Below are 19717 nucleotides of genomic sequence, written 5' to 3'. Positions count from 1 at the left end.
TGTTTTTTGGTCATTATCTAAGATATCATTCATGAATTTTGTACTATAGAAGATAAATTGACAAGAGTCTTATATTATCTACTCTCCTTTAGGAGACCATAAAGGTGCAGACCAAAAATTCTGCTGTAGAAAAGTGTTTTGCAAAAGTATAAATTTTCTGTCTCTGTCTTTCTTTCATATACATCAAAGAAAAGCATTCAATATGTCTCAAATTCATATACTCACACTGATCTCATTCTACCAGCTCTTCATCTATTTATTTATTTTTTGTTTGTTTTTTTTAGGTTTTTGTAAGGCAAATGGGGTTAAGTGGCTTGCTCAAGGACACACAGCTAGGTAATTATTAAGTGTTTGAGACCAGATTTGAACCCAGGTACTCCTGACTCCAGGGCCAGTGCTTTATCCATTGCTCCACTAGCCGCCCCTCTTCATCTATTTATATTTTACTTGGGTTACCTTCTTTTCTCCTTTAGACCAAAAGAGAGAATCTGAGCTGTGTCGTTCAGATTTAGCATTTGTTAGGGTTTTATCACTATTCCCAGATTGGAACTGCTCCTTGACAATGTCTCCTGGATCAAGAATGCTCTCAATCTCATTGATTTGCAACACACAGGTTAAGGATAACCACTTCTTGGACCTCATCTTTCCTTATTCCACATTTACACAAATCAAGATTCATCTTAAGAGTGAATACATTCTCTGGAGGTCTGCACGAGAGGAATCTCTCTCTCTCTCTCTCTCTCTCTCTCTCACACACACACACAAACATTCTCTCACCTTTTACAGTCGCATTTCTCTGTCTACACTCCATTCTTTCTCTGATCACATGACTAATCACTGAACATACTAACCCTTTAGATACACGATATCTATCCTACTCTTTGTCTCAAAATCTCATGAATTATATCCTACCTCTTTTGCACCAAAGACTAGAGGTCTTATCTTGACTCATTTGTAGCTTGTTTGTAGGGAAAAGAGGAAGTTAACCTCTGAGAGCAGCAGCAAGCCTCTGATTTGGGGGAAGATTCTTATCCCTTTGCAGTCAATTATAATGCATATATAGAGTATGCTGAGAAAGCAGACATCTGAGACTGTTTGATGATTTTTTTTTATAAATTCCATCTGTGATCTTTTCCCATTGTTTTATAATAGAAAGCTAGCAAACTCAAAAGAAAAAAAATCTTTAGCAGTTTGGCATGTGGGTGGGGAAAATATTTTGGGGCAGATGTAGGCTTTCATAGAGCTTCTAAAATTATATCAAGTATGTGGCTGCTTCCTCTACTAACTGTCCCTGTGTTAGTGTGATATAACTTGGGCAAGATAGAATTTAGAAAATTTGGCAATTGTGTAGATTGTATATGGCAAAAATTGAGATTTCAAGCTGAATGTTAGGAGAATCATGTGGTCCTTAACAAAAATAAGGAGAGCAAGACATAGAACAATTGGTTTTTTACTTTTTTTTAAAAAAAGGAAAATGTTAGATTTGGTTTTTGACATTGAATTTGAAGAGTTCATGGTAAAATCAGACAGAGATATCCAGAAGGCTATTTGAAACAGTCTGGAACTTTGAAGAGAGATCAGGGCTGAACATACACATTCTTCACACAAGTCCATGATCAAAAATGTGAATGATTACTGAGGGAAATAGCCTTGAAAAATATTTATATTTTGTTCATGACAGGTGGAAGTAGAATGGTGGAAACAAAGAAGCAGTCACAAACTCACTATGTTCCAAATAATACTCATCTTTCATCCCAAGTACTCCCAGTTTCCCACCTGTTATTATTACCATCTGTCCTGTCATTTGGGATTACAATCATAGTTTCATCTTTTAATATTTATTTATACTCACCCCATATATGTTATCTGTTTCTAAGTCTTGTCACTTCCACCTTGAAAACAACTCTCATATATGTCCCCTTCTGTCCATTTGCATAGCCAACATTGGTGCAGACCTTTATCTTCTCACACTTAGACTTACTATAGTAGCCCTTCAGTCAGTTGGTCTCTCTGCCTACAGTTTCTCACCCCTTTAGTTCATCCTCCACTCAACTGCCAGGGATATTCCTAATTATCTCCCTTTTAAAAAAGTATAAAATCCTTTATTGACTCTTCAAACTCACCAAAACCTATACCCTTTCCAGTCTTCTTAAATTTTACTACCCTTTACACACTCTGTGATCCAGCAAAATTGGACCATTTTTTTTGTTGTTCCTTACACATCACATTATTGTTCACTATCTATTAACTTATTACCTTGTCATTGACTGCCCCCATACTTGGCATGTTTTTACCTTACCTCTGCATTCCAGCTTTTTTCGTTTCCTTTAAAGTTCAAACCCTAATTTCTGCAAAAGGCCTTTCTGGTCTCTCCCTTCCCTCTCCACCAAGTATCTTCCACCTGAGATTACCTCACATTTATACTATATCAAGACATAGAACAATTGGTTTTTTACTTTTTGCACAGTCAACATTGGTGTCGACCTTTCTCTTCTCACACTTAGATTACTACAGTAGCCTTCCAGTCAGTTGGTCTCTCTGCCTACAGTTTCTCACCCCTGTAGTTCATCCTCCACTCAACTGCCAAGGATATTCCTAATTATCTCCCTTTTTAAAATATAAAATCCTTTATTGATTCTGCAAAGTCACCAGAACCTATACCCTTTCCGGTCTATTTTGCATGTTGTCTCCCCCAAGAGTATCTTTTCCTGTCTTTGTTTAGGTTGTGTTCTATCTGTGAAGATAAAATTATGTTTTTAGCTTTCTTTCTTTTAGGGTTTTTTTTTTTTTTGGCAAGGCAAATGGGGTTAAGTGGCTTTCCCAAGGCCACACAAATAGGTAATTATTAAGTGTCTGAGACCGGATTTGAACCTAGGTACTCCTGACTCCAGGGCCGGTGCTTTATCCACTAGGCCACCTAGCCGCCCCTGTTTTTAGCTTTCTAAAGCAAGAAAGAAACTGCAATTTTAGGAAAGCTTAGGGTGGGAAACATATCCAAAAGGGATGGTTACAGTGTCAAATATTGTAGTAGCTCAAGTATAACAAGAAAATCAAAGACTATTTGATTTATTGATTAGGAAATCATTTGTGACTTGTAAAAGAGCAACTTTATTGAAGAACTTGGGGGGTGGGGGGCGGCTAGGTGGCGTAGTGGATAGAGCACTGGCCGGCCCTGGAGTCAGGAGTACCTGAGTTCAAATAGGGCCTCAGACACTTAATAATTACCTAGCTGTGTGGCCTTGGGCAAGCCTTAACCCCATTTGCCTTGCTTAAAAAAAAAAAAAAACCTAAAAGAAAAAAAAGAAAAAGAGAACTTGGGGGTGGAACCAGACTGTCAGGGATTGAGGAAGCAGTGAAAAGGTGACTGGAAAGAATAAACTACTCTTTCTAGAAGCTTAGCAGTGATAGAAAAAAAAAAGAGGATTGTAGCTCAATGGAAGAAAATTTGATTCTTTTTTTAGTGTAAAGGAGATTTGAGCATATTTGTAGGTAGAAGGGAAAAATTTTGTGAACATAGATCAAAGATTCAAAGGGAGGACAATGGAAGAGGTAGAAATGATTAAGTCGCTAAAATTCCAAAGGTCTTGGAAAAGGATGGGATCAAGAAGAGGTTAGCCTTGGTGAAAAAGGAGGACTGCTTTTCCAGTGAGACTGAAAATTTTCATCTGAGACATTCATCTAAGATCAGGAAATAATAGCAAGTAAGGTTCAGGCTTGCCTAGGCAAATCATGTATTTATGACCTCACGTACATAAGCTGCCCCTCACATTGCTAAACTCTGGGGAAACTGATTGAAATGATCCTACCATGATTTTAATCTATAATCCAAGAAAAAGGAAGGGGGTGGGTTAGTTCTTTTTATCTTTCTTGACCTTTGACTTTATGGAATCAAAAAAGTAGTTTCAGAAATTTCTAATATTATTTTAAGCTTAAGAGGTCTCCTTATTTTTTTCTTTTTAATATTTTTTTGAATTTTACAATTATCCCTCTAATCTCTCTCCCCTCCACCCTCTCTCCCTCAACCCCCCACAGAAGGCAGGCTGATAGTTCTTACATTGTTTCCATGCTTCCAAATTGAATGTGTTGAGAGAGAAAGCATATTCTTAAGGGGGGGAAAAAAAGTATAAGAGATAGCAAAATTAGATAAGATAACTTTTTTTTAAATTAGAGGTAATAGTCTTTGGTCCTTGTTCAAATTCCACAATTCCTTCTCTGGATACAGATGGTATTCTCCATTTTGGTTACCTCCAAATTGTCCCTGATTGTTGCACTAGTGAAATGAGCAAGTCCATTAAGATTGATCATCAACCCCATGTTGCTGTTATGGTGCACAATATTCTTCTTGTTCGCTCATCTCACTCAGCATCAGTTCATGTAAATCCTTCCAAGTTCTCTGAATTCCCATCCCTCCTCGTTTCTAGTAGAACAATAGTGTTCCACAATGTACATATACCACAATTTGTTCTACCATTCCCCAATTGATGAACATTCACTCAGTTTCCAATTCTTTGCCACAACAAACAGAGCTGCTATGAATATTTTTGTACAAGTGATGGGTTTTTTGGGGGTTTTTGCAAGGCAATGGGGTTAAGTGGCTTGCCCAAGGCCACATAGCTAGGTAATTATTATTAAGTGTCTGAGGTCAGATTTGAACTCAGGTACTCCTGACTCCAGGGCTGGTGCTCTTTCCACTGCGCCACCTAGCTGCCCCACAAGTGATGTTTTTACCCTTTTTCATCATCTCTTCGGGGTACAGGCCCAGTTAGTGGTATTGCTGGATCAAAGGATATGCACATTTTTATTGCGCTTTGGGCATAGTAGTTCCAGAGTGCTCTCCAGAAAGGTTGGATGGGTTCACAGCTCCACCAACAATGTATTAGTGTCCCAAATTTCCCACACCCCTTCCAACATTGATCATTGTCCTTTCTGGTCATATTGGCCAGTCTGAAAGGTGTGAAGTGGTACCTCAGAGGTGTTTTAATTTGTATTTCTCTAATCATTAAAGATTTAGAGCAATATTTCATATGACTTTGGATAGCTTTGATTTCCTCATCTGTAAATTGCCTCTGCATATCCTTCAACCATTTGTCAACTGGGGAATGGCTTTTTTTAATATTAATTTGATTCAATTCAATATATATTTTTGAAATGAGTCCTTTGTCAGAAATATTAGTTGTAAAAATTGTTTCCTAATTTACTACATTTCTTTTGATGTTGGTTACAGTGGTTTTGTTTGTGCAAAACCTTTTTAATTTAATGTAATCAAAATTATCTAGTCTGTTCTCCATCTCTTCCTTGGTCATAAACTGCTTCCCTTTCCATAGATCTGTCAGGTACACTATTCCATGATCTTCTAGTTTGCTTATAATATGTCTTTTATGTCTAAATCCTGTACCTAATTTGATCTTATCTTGGTATAGGGTGTGAGATGTTGGTCTAATCCAAGTTTCTGCCATACTAACTTACAATTTTCCCCTACAGTTTTTGTCAAAGGGAGAGTTTTTAATCCCAAAAGCTGGACTCTTTGGGTTTATCAAGCAGCATATTACTATAATCGTTTGCTGCTATCTCTTTTGTACCTAGTCTTATCCACTGATAGGGGGTGGGTTAGTTTCAAACATTTAATGAGTTATCAACTCTTTAGTTTGACTGCCAATAAGAAGACTCTTCATCATCTCAAAGTCCAAACTCCCCAGGAATGACAACTCTAAATAGGCTTCACCAGATGACCCTTGCTATACATTACTTTCTAAGGAGTATATATACTTATGACCAGATGGTTTTAGAGTAGCCTGCTTACTCGAGGATACTTTATGCTAGTTATGGCTGACCTCAGTGAGAATAAATGTCATGCAAAATTTTATGGCTTTGGTCAAAGGCAAATGGTTATAAATTTTAAGCTAGCATGAACTTTAAAACTAATAGTTTAACTCCTTCATTTTGTAGCTGAAGAATCTGAAGTCTGTGAAGGTTAAGTAAACAGCCCCATCAGAGTCAGTTTATTTGAGGTAAGATTTGAGCCCAGAGTCCTTCAGCTTCAGAGTCTGTTATTTCCATTTCCTTGTTTGCTATATAGAACAGTGATTATTTTATGTTGATGTCATTGAATTCTGATATTTTGAAAGTCAATTTTTGCTGAACTCTAGGCAATTAATATTTACATATAATTGCAAAGAAAAGTCAAAGGGTTAATTGCCAGAATTCAGATACTTTAGATTCTCTACTAAGAATTTCTGTCTTGAGTGGGAATTTTTTCTTCCTCATGAGTCTCTGAAATGAAAAATGCTGCTGATGGTAAGAAAAAAAATCAAATGTCTAAATTCAAGCTCTCTGTAGCAAAGGCAGCTCTCCTTTTTATTTTAAGAATCTTACTAACTTTGTTTTCAGGAATTATCAGCCAAAAATCTCACAGAAACAGAGCTACCAGTGAGGGGTGCTGAGCTGGGTGATGAATGCCTTATGAGTAATGGAGAAGAACTCTGGAAATTCAGCTCAAGGAATCTTGGCCTCTTTCCCTGTTTTTGATGATCTTTTGAACTGTAGAATCTGGCAATCAGTCAAACAAATAACTTTGTGGTACAAAATTCAAAACAGTCCAGATGACATACATTTATTTTGCTGCTTTGCAAGTTATTATTTTTTAAAGGAATTATCCCCAAACACTTGAACTTTTTTCTTGATAATTAGTTTTGAACACTGGGAACCAAATCTAAAATTTCTTTTTTTTTTATTTTTGCAAGGCAATATGATTAAGTGACTTGCCTAAGATCACACAGTTAAGGTAACTATTAAGTATCTGAGGACAGACCTAAACTAAGGTCTCCCTGACTCCAAGGCCAACACTATCCACTGTGCCACCTAGCTGCCTCAGATAGCTAAAAATTTTTTGACATGCTTTCCTATAGCCAGGTATTTATTTTTTATTTTTATTTTTTATGTTTTTGCAAGGCAAATGGGGTTAAGTGGCTTGCCCAAGGCCACACAGCTAGGTAATTATTAAGTGTTTGAGACTGGATTTGAACCTGGCTGCCCCTATAGCCATTTATTTAAATAACTATCAACTTCTGTGTTTTAAAATTAAACTATTTAACTAAATAGGTCCTTACTCACTCTTTTTAATGATGTCATTAAAATTGTCTCATAAAATTAGTTTGCTTCAGAGGAATATCTGGTTTGATTCTGCCATTTATCACAACATGGTAGAAGGAAGTATTTTATGGATTTATATTAGGTTAAAGAAGAAGATGTTATAATAATTGACAAAGACACAAATTTGATGTGATTTTCCTGACATTTTGTGAAGTACAAGTATGATTATCCTCATTTTACAGATTAGGAAAATGAAGTTAAAGAGGAAGTTTAAATGTTTGGGCCACGGACATAGTGGTAGTTTTCTCAGTTTTCTTTGGCAAGTCATTTAACCTCCTCTCCTCAGTATCCTCCACTATAAAATGGGAAGAATAACAGCACCTATCTCACAAAGTTGTTGTGAGGATCAAATAGTATAATACATGACAGAAGTGATTAGCATAATACCTAGCACACCCTAGGACTATATAAATATTTATTCCTTTCCTCCCCTTTCCCTTTCAGTCCCTCAGGACACTGAATAAATAGGGAGTTTTTCCAAGATTACCTTGGCCTTAAAGTCCATTACAATCTGTCCAAATCTCTTTAGCCCACAGAATTTAAACAGGCCAACAAAGCTCCAAGGAAAAGAAAACACTTATAAAATGAAGAAATTGAGGCCTAGAGTAAAGTGACTTGTCTAGGTCACATAGTAACTTGTGGCTATTATGGTTAGGAATCAAACCCAAATCCTTCCATTGAAATTCAGAAGGCGATTGTAGACAAAAATATATTTACCACAATGAAGAAATTATGGAGTTAAAAACCTAGATTTTGTTACTGTACTCAAGAATAGGTTTAGGCTGAAGAGATAATTTGAACAATCATGAAGATTTTGACAGAGTTTGTTATAGCCAAAATTTCAACAAAATGACTGAGAAATAATTATTTTAAATATTGCAATCCTATACACATATATTTTAGACCATGAAAGTCAGAGACATAGATCCATAATTCCATACTTATTTCAATGTCATAAAAGTTGAACAAAAACAGAATAAAAATCTCATATAGTCCTTTAAGGAAACAAATCTAACAACAAAAAAATAAAACTTACATAGGTAAATTAAGTTCAGTTACATATTAAACTAATAATAATAATAATGTTTTGTTCTTCATTTTTTTTTTAGGTTTTTGCAAGGTAAATGGGGTTAAGTGGCTTGCCCAAGGCCACACAGCTAGGTAATTATTAAGTGTCTGAGACCGGATTTGAACCCAGGTACTCCTGACTCCAGGGCTGGTGCTTTACCCACTGCGCCACCTAGCCGCCCCCCTTGTCCTTCATTTTCAAAGAAGACCATGACAACAGGGAGATGATGCTATGACAAACATATGAATTGGATTTGAGTGAGGGGAATGCTGTGCTGTCACCAGCCTCATTTTCTACTCCAGAGCCATTTGGGTGCATTTGCCAGATATGAATCAAAATGACTAGAGATGATCCTGGATGTGAGACAAATAGGGTTAAGTGACTTGCCTAAGGTTCTCAATGGCAAATGTCTGAGGTTGGATTGTAACTCCTTCTGGATTCAAAGCCAGTGCTCTATCCACCCTGCATATTAAACTACATTTAGAAGATTCACAGATAGATTGATTGTGGAGGAGAAGGATTTACAGGAGTTGCCTAGGAGTTGGGAACAATTGAGATCCTTCCTCTGGCTTCTTATCTAAGGAATGTTTAAGGCTCTTAAGTAAATTTTACAGCCTTAGGAATGGTTTTTGATCAGGTGAGGTTAGTATAGAGTTTTAATTATCCCAAAATTTCAAGAGGACTGACCCTGAGCCCTGAATAATAAAATGGAGATAAAAAATTCCCATAACACCAGGAAGGACAAAACTTCTGGGAAAAAATGGATTTGGAATGCAAAGGAAGGCAAAGACCAAGGTATATTGTTAAGTGTTTGACAAGTGACTCTCTGAAAATTTTAGCAATTTAAAATTTAATCAACATTGTTAATATTTTTCATCATTTTCTTAAGTCTAGACAATGGACAAAATAATAATCAGGAACTGATTTAGAGTGTTTGCCATTTTCTGAGGTGCAAATGATTACAATAAAATTTTAACAACCAGGAAGTCATTTGAGTTGGGTTTAGAACATTCCATGGACATAACCTATATATGTCTCTCTTAGCCCTCTATCTCTTTGTCCCTACAATTTCTTGTTCTTGTTCAGGTGTGTCCAACTCTTTGTGATTCCATTTGGGGTTTTCTTGACAAAGATACTAAAGTAGTTTGACATTTTTTTCTCTAGCTCATTTTGTAGGGTTAAATGATGTGCCCAGGGTCACACTGCTCATAAGTGTTTAAGGCTTGAATTCAGATCCTCCTGACTCCAAGCCTGGTGCTGCACCACTTAGCTGCCTTGTACACTCTCTAGGAAGGCAAATATGTTTTGGGGAGAGGGGGAAGTAAGCTATTTCTCATTGTCATAGACTATTACCTTTTGCTAGGTAGTCAGATAAGCTGCAAACTGATGCCCAACAAGGGGATTGCTAGGTGGAGATCAGGCTTTCCTCCCAATCCCTGGACTTGGCCAGAGTTGGATTCAGGCAACTTTATCCTTTCCCTGACTATGAATTTCTTGGCTTTTGCATTTCTTTCTATCTATTGCACTTGTCTCAGCTTGTTACCTAGTTGGCTCTTAATAAATGTTTATTAATGACTAACAAAAATAACTCCTCCAGCAAAAGTCTAGTCCCTGTCTTCTTTCCCTTCTCTTCCCCTTCTATCTTCCTTTCCTGTTACCTGTTCCATAGGGCATTGTATCATTCCCATCACCCCCCATCTCTCCAGGTGGGCAGTTGGGTGGTGCAGTGGATAGAGTAACTGGCCTTGGTGTCAGGAAAACAGGAGTTCAAATATAGACTCAGGCACTGGACTCTTACTAGCTGTGTGACCTTGGGCAGGTCACTTAACCCTGATTGTCTCAAATCCAGGGCCATCTCCAGGTGTCCTGATTCATATCTGGCCACTGGACCCAGATGATCCTGGAGGAGAAAATGAGGCCGGTGACTTAGCACAGCACCCCCTCACTCAAATCCAATTCATGTGCTTGTCATGGAATCACCTCCATGATGTTATGGCCAAAAATGAAGGACAAACATTATCTCTCCAGGTAGTAAGTAGTTCACACAAGACACAAATCTAGGTAGTCTGACTCCAAGGTCAGGTCTACAAAGCAGAAAGAGACATTGTATGCTTTCCCTCTCTTCATTATCTCCTATTTATCATATATATATATATATATATATATATATATATATATGTATATATATATATATATATATATGATGTGTTTGTATATATTTGGGCTTTGTTGCTATCGTTTTCATCATTAGATGAAAATTAGCTCCTTAAAGGCAGAGAAAGTCTTTTGCCTCTTTTTGTTCCCATAGCACTTAGTAGGTGCTTAATGGATGTGTATTGATTGTTTGACTAACCATGAAGCACTATACAGACCAGATACTGGCCAATGGGTTTAGCATCAGAGGCCATTTAAAATTTGAGGGCCTAATAAATTCGGGGGATTAACCCAACTGACTTCAAAATCAGGAATTCATGGCTTTGCTTCTTGGCACTGTTCCAATCTCTGATTAATTATGCCCCTCCCTGGTTCTGTTTCCTCAACATTCAAATAAAGATAATTATAACTGAAATGCCTCACAGCAAAGTGGTGAGAATGAATGGTTACATTTAACAAATGACTTTATTAAATAATATTCTGAGAGTTCCTTTTGTATCTCTGTTTTATTCATACATTCCTTCTCAATAGCTCATTTCTGTTCTCAGAATCCCTTCCTAGGCAGGATATCATTTTGTGAAACTTCTACCCTCCACCTCCAGACAAAGGTTATCCAAACAGACTTTAGTTGTTCCTTTAAAAAGGCGTTTTCCCTCTAGGTTGATTATTTACACAAAAGCCTTTCCCATAGGAATCCCTAGAGGAAGCAGGGCCAGTCAAAATTCTAATCTGTGTTCAGCTAAAAGGGCATTGGTTTACACACTGGATTCATTATCTTGTGAATGTTTGACCATCCAACCTTTCTACCAAGCAAAGAAAAGGTAAATATAGCTCAAGTTCAGAGTGATTTTTCCTTTTTGCTTCTGTTTAGGTGAAAAAGAATTAGAGGGGGGGGGAATTCAAGTACATAATTGGAACTCCTAAGTCCTACTTCCAAACCTACAAAGGATGTTTTTCTCTCCTGGGATGAATGGATAGAGCTATAGTTTCAGATTCTACCTCAATAATACAAATTTTTCATTTTCTCCTAAGAAGCTTTCTTATTAACATTTTAGAAATTAGTGCTTAGAGAAATCTGACCTCAGTCACTTACTAGTTGTTTGATATTGGGTAAGTCACTTAACATTGTTTGCCTCAGTTTCTTCATCTGTCAAATGAGCTGGAGAAGAAAATGGGAAACCAGTATCTTTGCCAAGATAACCCCAAATGGAATCCGTTTGATAAGACTGAATCAAGTTAAGAAAGTTTAGAGAATATCTTAAGAGACTACCTCTAATGCTTATCCAGATTTCAAAGTACAGCTGTATCAGTTAGGATCCTAGTGCAAAAAAATATAATTGGAATGTAGGACATAGTTCAGCTCTTCTGGGAAAACTGTGCTAGATTCACAAATAAATATAATTCATCACAGATTGGGAGAAATATAAAGAAAATATCATGAGAATACTAAGATAAAAGAGCTCAATACTGGCTAGAGGAATTTCAACCAATAGCATGAGAGTTTAGTTATCATTTAAAATCTTAGCACTCATTGAATACTTTGAAGAAATTAGTTAACATCTAACATATTCAGAGGAGTGGGAGAGAGAACTCAGGAGAGAATGGAAAGGGCAAATAGTAAGAGATCCCACCAGTATGGAAGAAAGGAGCTTGGTATAAAAAAGTAACAGGGCATCAGATAGTATTCACTTATTTTGGTTTTGCTGAGGCCTTAAGTGTATTTTGGAATAGGTTAGAGGTTGCTGACTCCTGGTCCATTGATTCATTGGAACATATCTACATGCTGGGGGGCGGAGCCAAGATGGCAACAATAAAGGATCCAGTCTTAGGCGCTCTGAAACTAAGGACTCTAACTAAACTTTTGAGAGACAGAACCCACAAAGGGACCCAGCGAGGCAGCTCTACTCAAGGTAACCTGGAAAAGAGCAGAAAGGCTCTGCTCCCCGGGGCTGGAGGGGCGGGCTGCCAGAGGGGTGGCGAGCCAGAGCGAAAGAACTTCAGCCTCCCGGAGGCAGCCCCAGGGCGCTGGGAGTCTCAGCTCACAGCAGCCGGGGAGTCTCCTGAGCTACACCCCGGGGAGCACTGGGCACAAAGTGGGGGAACAACGGGGGACCTCTGCCAGAGCGAGCATGTGGAGCCCAGCCCTCAGGGCACACAGCCAACAGCCTGGTCTTTCTTCAGCCCAGACCTGGAAACAGAAGCAGGTGGAGTGGGTAAGCAGGAGCCCCAGGGCATGAGCCCATTGAGCTGAGGGAGGGGAGTGAAGAGAGACTGCAGAGCTCTGTCCTCTGCCCCTGGAACAGGACTCTGGGGCTCTGACCACATTCAGATCCTGATCGCAGTCTAGGCCCCCCCATAGAACAGCAGGGCCCCCCCCACCTCAGCCCCGTGGCAGAGTGGGGCGCTTATGGTCATTCACAGACCAGGAGGGAGGACAGAACCTCACACACTGAGACCAGAACTCCCAAGTCAAAGAGAAAATATTACAAGCAGCCAGAAGGACACAGTTCAAATATCGTGGAGCTGCAGTCAGGATCACACAAGACTTAGCAGCAACTACATTGGAAGCTCGCAGGGCTTGGAATATAATATACCGGAAGGCAAAAAGGCTTAGAATGCAGCCAAGAATGAACTACCCAGCAAGGCTGAATGTCCTCTTCCAGGGAAAAAGATGGACTTTCAATGAACCAGGGGAATTTCAAATGTTCCTGTTGGAATGGCCAGAGCTGAACAGAAGGTTTGATCTTCAGATACAGGACTCAGGTGAAGCATGGAGATTGCAGGAGAGGGGGGAAATATGAGGGACTTAATGAGGATGATGAACTGCATGTATTCCTGCATAGAAAAATGACACTGATAATACTCATATGAACCTTCTCAGTTAATAAAGCTGGTAGAAGGAGCTTTTATAGTTGAAGCACAGGAGAAAGCTGAATTCGAAGATAAAATATGGTATAAAAATGGAGTCAATAGAAAAAAAGGAAATGTAATGGGAGAAAGAAAAAGGAGAGGGGGGGAATAGGCCAAGATATTTCATATAATAAGATTTTTCTTTATTAAAATGAGCTATTACAATGATACGGAAGGGGGGAGGCAAGGGGGAATGAGGGAACCTTTGCTCTCATCAGAGGTGGCTAGGAGAGGAAACAGCAAATATACTCAATGGGGTATAGACATCTGGAGTAAGAAGGAGGGGGGAGCAGGGGGGAAGGGGTGGGGATGTGAATAAAGGAGGAGAGGATGGACCATGGGGGGAGAGTGGTCAGATATAACACATTTTCTTTTATACTTTTTGCAAGGGGATGGGATTGGATGGCCTGTCCAGGACCATAACAGGTGGATTCTGGGCCTAAGGGGTGGTATGGGGCCTCAGGGTCTCTTGGCCCCAGGACCAGGGATCTGTCTGCTGCTCCACTCAGCTACCCTACAGCAGAGTCAGAGTGAAAGGAGATAGAAAATATAGTACATGGTAGTGGAGAAATAAGAAAGGAGGGAGTTGCAATCAGCAATGGTAACGGTGGAAAAATATGGAAGCAACTTTTGAGATGGACTTATCATAAAGAATGTGATCCATCCATGACAGAGTTGTTGGTGTTGGAACAAAGACTGAAGCACATTTTTTATTATTATTATTTGGGGGAGGGTGCAGGGCAAATGGGGCTGGGTGGCCTGCCTGGAGACCCATAGCAGGGTGATGGTTGTCTGAGGCCGGATTTGGATCCAGGTGCTTCTGGCTCAAGGGCCAATGCTCTGTCCACCACCCAGCCACCCCTACTATTATTACTATTTTATTTTATTTTGGGTCTTTTTTTCCCCCTTCTTTTTGGTTTTTGCAGGGCAGTGGGGATCAGGTGGCTTATATGTCACACAGCTAGGTGATTGTTGGGTCTACGGGGCTGGATGTGAGCTCGGGTGCTCATGGCTCCAGGGCTGATACTTCATCCATTGTGCTACCTGGCCATACCTACAATTATTACTATTATGTTTTTTAATTTTAATTTTTTTTCTCCCTTTTACTTTATCACTCAAACAAGTCTATATTTATGGGGGAGGGGGTATTTCATTTACTCTTAAACAAGAATATTTTATTAATGTAAAAAACACATTTGTACAAAATGAGAACAAAAAAATTAAAAAAAATAAAATCAGAAAAAAAAAGAACATATCTACATGCTAATAAAGAATATAAGTGATATATTTAGAGAGCATATATTTCCACAAAAGAGGCAGGATGATGTCCTGAAAAAAGTATTAGACATGGAATCATCCTGAAAGTTTCTAAGTTCCAGTTTTGTTATTCAGGAGGAATTCGTTAACTTCTCTCTCTTCTTTTATAAAATGGAGATAATAATAAAAGTATTTATATATTGCTTCAAGGTTTGTAGTGCTTTACATTTGTTACATCAGTATTTGGTCAATAAACATTTATAAGAATCTACTATGTAGCAGACTTTGTGCTAAGTGTTAGGGATTCAAAGAAAGGTAAAAGATGGTTCCTGCTCTCCAGGAACTCACAGCCTAATGGGGGATTCAACATTGAACAACTATGTACCAACAAGCTATTTACATAAATTGTAAATAATCTTTAGAAAGAAAATATAAATGCTTAAGGAGAATTGATGCCAGAATAGCCAAGAAGCAGGGGGTGGGGAAGGAGAGAGGAGGAAGGGAGAGTTTCAAACATGTGGGATAGACAGTGAAAAATACCTAGTTAGAAGGATGAAGTATCTTGTTTGAGAAACAACAGGAAGGCCTGTCCAGTGACAGAGTAGGTAAATGAAAAAAAGTGGAATAAGTCTAGAAAGGTAGGAAAATTCAAGATTATAATGGCCTGAAAAGTCATAAGAATTGTGTGTGTGTGTGTGTGTGTGTGTGTGTAGAGGATGACTGAAATGGGTACAGACTTGAGTCAGACAAATCCACCAGCCAGCTATTACAAAAGTCCAGGCATGAGGTGATGAAGAAATCCACTAGGTTGTGGCATTATTAGAGAGAAGGGGGCTTCTTGTCAGAGATGTTGCAAAGGTAAATATTGAAAGACCCTGGCAACAGATTGGATATGGGGGGGGGGGGGTGACTAGAGAGTAAAGGAGTTAAGTATGTCATTTAGTTTGTGAGACCGGGTGACTGGCAGAATGGTTATTCTTTCAACAATAATAATATTCAATATTCTCTAAATAGGAGGGGTTTAGGGGGATTAAATGAGATTTATATATAAAGTGCCACATAATTCTGGACCTCAATTTTCTTATCTGTAAAATAAAGTAGATGAACTAAATGAACTTTAAGGTCCCTTCTAACTCTAAGTCCCATGAAAAAAAACAATCATTTCACAGAGGGTCTGAGAGTTTAAGAAAGGGCAGGGCAATTATTGATGTTAATGAACCTTAGCATTAGTTAAAAATAGAAAGGTGAAATAATGACTAGAGGGCCAGTTTTAAGAATTAGGAACAAGTCTAATATATTAAAAAGAATTTTTTCAGTTGGGGCCTTTGCTCAAATGAAAGAGGCAAAACTCAGGAAAAGAAAATTAGAAGGAATGCATACTAAAGTAGAAAATGTTGGCAGGTTGGTCACTAGGACCAATATTGTATTGAATCCCACAGGCAGCTTTTATAGACAACTTTACATAGTAAGAAAGACAATCCTGATAGGAAAACAGGTGATTTTGTCTCAGTTTCTTCCCCATTCCCATATTATAAGGAAATGAAATTCGTGGTAAGAGCATGGGATTAACATGAATACATCCAGACTACCTAATGCCTCTGCACAGAATAATTAGTGCTAAGGGCTGACCTGCTGATACCTACTCCAAGATAAATAAGACTGAAATAATAGGATCACTTAAACTGACAGCACAAATTTCTTTTTTTTTTTTTTATGTTTTTGCAAGGCAAACAGGGTTAAGTGGCTTGCCCAAGGCCACACAGCTAGGTAATTATTAAGTGTCTGAGACCGGATTTGAACCCAGGGTACTCCTGACTCCAGGGCCAGTGCTTTATCCACTACGCCACCTAGCCGCCCCACAAATTTCAATAATTCCCCCCTTTGTGGTACTAATCGTTTATATTGTACAGCTTCCCAAGTAGACCTATATTTGTCTTTTATCTTCAATTACAACATACCAATCTCTGTTGTCTACAAATGTGGGACTTGGAGATCAGTTCTTTGCACCAAGAAAGGCTATAAAGACTATAAAGAGCATACAATCCCCATGAGGACACACAAGAGAAAACCCACATGAACTTTAACCAATGAAAAGTTCTGCACCCCAAAACAAACTTGAAGTCCATAGGGTTTAGGGTCAAATTCTATGGGTATCCAAGTAGCAAGGCATGTATTACCAAACTTGTATTATATGTTTCCTTCCATGAAGAGACAGACTTTTTTTTAGATTTTTTTTTTTTTGCAAGGCAAATGGGGTTAAGTGGCTTGCCAAAGGCCACACAGCTAGGTAATTACTAAGTGTCTGAGACTGGATTTGAACCCAAGTACTCCTGATTTCAGGGCCGGTGCTTTATCCACTGTGCCACCTAGCTGCCCCAGAGATAGACTCTTGATAGAAGAGGCAGTTAGAGATTGCATGAAGGCCCTCTGCATAAATACCATGGGCAAACCCATAACTGGCAAATGTACCATGCAAGGCCCTTCCAATAGTGCCATCAATATAAGCAGAAATAAGTAGCTTACAAAATAGGTAATAGGCCTGTAACATAAACATGACTAACATAACAAGCAAAGTTACAATATATGAATAGAGAAACCTAATAAAGCAGAAACTTTAAGTGTATCAAGACCTTTTCCAGATCCATGATCTGTAGGGGTCTGGAAAACACATCTGTTGAATCACTCAAACTGCTGTATTAGGCAGGTCTGGGGAAGGCATTTCCTCCACTATCTCCAGAGTCCAGACCACTTGCAGAGATTCCATAGATAATGCTGTTAAGTCCTGCTAGTGGTAAAATCTAGTCAGACAGGCTTTTCAGTAACATAGTAAAAATTAACTCAAATCCTTGACTCTTAACCCAATTAACAACAGAGTTATAAGAAGAACTACAAATTAGGAACCCACAATTTACCTGGAAGTTCAGAAAACCTGTTTTTATATACTATTTGTTATTTCTATCTTTATCTGATGAACCATGTCATTCACAGATTGAAGAAAGGGGGGGCTGATTTGGAAAATGAACCCTTCTGTCCTTTAATATTATCCCAATATCACATATACTTCAAAGTAGGGAAAATAGAGACAGAATTTTAAAATCTTAACAATTACTAATGCAATTTTTAAAGTGTAAAATCTTGGGGCAGCTAAGAGGCACAGTGAATAGAGCACCTGTCCTGGAGTCAGGAGGACCTGACTTCAAATCCGGCCTCAGACACATAATAATTACCTAGCTGTGGCCTTGGGCAAGCCATTTAATCCCATTGCCTTGCAAAAACCTTAAAAAAAAAAGCAAATCATACAGCAAAGTTCCACACTATGATTAGGATATCAAAAAACCAACCTCAGAATTAACTAAGTTGGGAAATTTTCCTTTTCAGAAAAATAGCACAATGGGAAGCTGAGTCAGGAGAATCCTACTTTTTGCTTACCCAAGATCATCCCTTTAACTTTTCCAGACACAGGTAACCACCTGTGGCAGTTCTTAAACTGCACTCCCTTTGGGGAACACATGGCATTCTCCTTGAATCATGAACTATTGACTTCATGAAAATTCAGACAATTACACCTAAATCAAAACTTAGCATATTGTTTAAATTACAGTCTCAAGAGATTTTACCACAAATAACAAAAACTAATCACAGCTAAGGGTTAGTATATTATTAGTTTTTTTATATTTCCATAATAATAGGGGCAGCTAGGTGGCACAGTAGATAAAGCACTGGCCCTGGAGTCAGAGTCAGGAGGGACTTGAGTTCAAATCTGGCCTCAGACACTTAATAATGACCTAGTTGTGTGGCCTTGGGTAAGTCACTTAACCCCATTGCCTTGCAAAAAACTAAAAAAAATGAAAACAAAAACAAAAAGCATAATAATAAGCAAATATAAGAGAATTTTATTTATCTTTCATTTATAAATTAAGAACAATCACATTCTAAAGTTTTATATATATGTATATATATATGTATATATACATATATATATACATATATATATATATAAAATGAACCAGTTTACACTTACAGTGAATATGTGGCTCAAAATCTCTAGTTACTTGCTACTTTCAGCCTCTAGACTAAGAGCTATCCAAATCACTTATCTAAAAATCTATTGCTATTGTTAGTTTAAAAAAATCCAATATATAACATTTATTAACAGATATAAGTATATAATTTTCATAAGTAATAGCCAATTAATCTTAGATGAAACTCACTCTTTAAGTCAACTTATACATTTCTAGTTTCTCAAATTTCAGTACTTCAAACTATTTTAACATGTCAGTCAGCAAGTTGAGAAGATAGGTATAAAAAATCCAAAGGAACCTCACAGATAAGAACAACTTAAAGAGGACTTAGCTACCTTTTCTCTTAGCAGTAAATTATTATTATTATTATTATTATTATTATTATCATCCATTTTAAAACTAAATATACCCCCTCAAATATTTAACAGTATTCAAACATTATGATCACATTCTTTTAATAGCTCTATTCATAATCCAATAGCATCTAGATGAAAAAATAAATTACTTTTGTAACAGCATTTCTGATACAATACTTTGTATTTAAAACATGAAATGGGGAAAGTAGAGCCAAATTGACAGAGTAACAGGAGCTCACTTGAACTTTCTCAAATTCCAAACAACTCCTCCAAACAACTTTAAAATAACACCTCAGGGGTGGCTAGGTGGTGCAGTGGATAGAGCACCAGCCCTGGCATCAGGAGTACCTGAATTCAAATCCAGCCTCAGACACTTAATAATTACCTAGTTGTGTGGCCTTGGGCAAGTCACTTAACCAACCCCATTGCCTTGCAAAAAGAACCCCTAAAAATAAATAAATAAATAAATAAATAAATGAACGGATGAATGAATGAGTAAATAAATAAATAAATGAAATAACACCTCATATAGAATTCTGGAAGGGCAGAACTAACAAAGATACAGGAGAAAATATTTCCCCACCCAAGACAACTTAGGTCAGCAGGAAAGGTCTATCTCACCAGGGTGGTGGTTAAGCCAGGAGTACTGTGCAGGCAGCACAGGATATCCTTTAGGGGTTTGGATAGGGTGGTGGATAGTGTTTTTCATCATAAGTCCTTTGAAATTGTCTCATATTATTGTATAACAAGAATATCTAAGTCATTCACATTTGATCATCATATAATTATTACTGTATACA

At 37.9% G+C, this 19717-nt stretch overlaps 1 long non-coding RNA gene across 2 annotated transcripts in view; it reads left to right on the top strand.

The window, feature by feature from the left end:
• The first annotated feature begins 12190 nt into the window (after positions 1–12190).
• The window catches only part of LOC141521598 (uncharacterized), a 41324-nt gene continuing 33797 nt past the window's right edge, over positions 12191–19717 (top strand). The window contains exon 1 of one of the 2 annotated variants that reach the window (XR_012478021.1): positions 12191–12282. This is a non-coding gene — a long non-coding RNA (uncharacterized LOC141521598). The other variant, XR_012478020.1, reaches the window with a different exon arrangement.

Source organism: Macrotis lagotis, chromosome 4 (genome assembly GCF_037893015.1).
Source record: "Macrotis lagotis isolate mMagLag1 chromosome 4, bilby.v1.9.chrom.fasta, whole genome shotgun sequence".
Lineage (NCBI taxonomy): Eukaryota > Metazoa > Chordata > Mammalia > Peramelemorphia > Peramelidae > Macrotis > Macrotis lagotis.
This window is presented reverse-complemented; position numbering and strand designations above follow the sequence as displayed.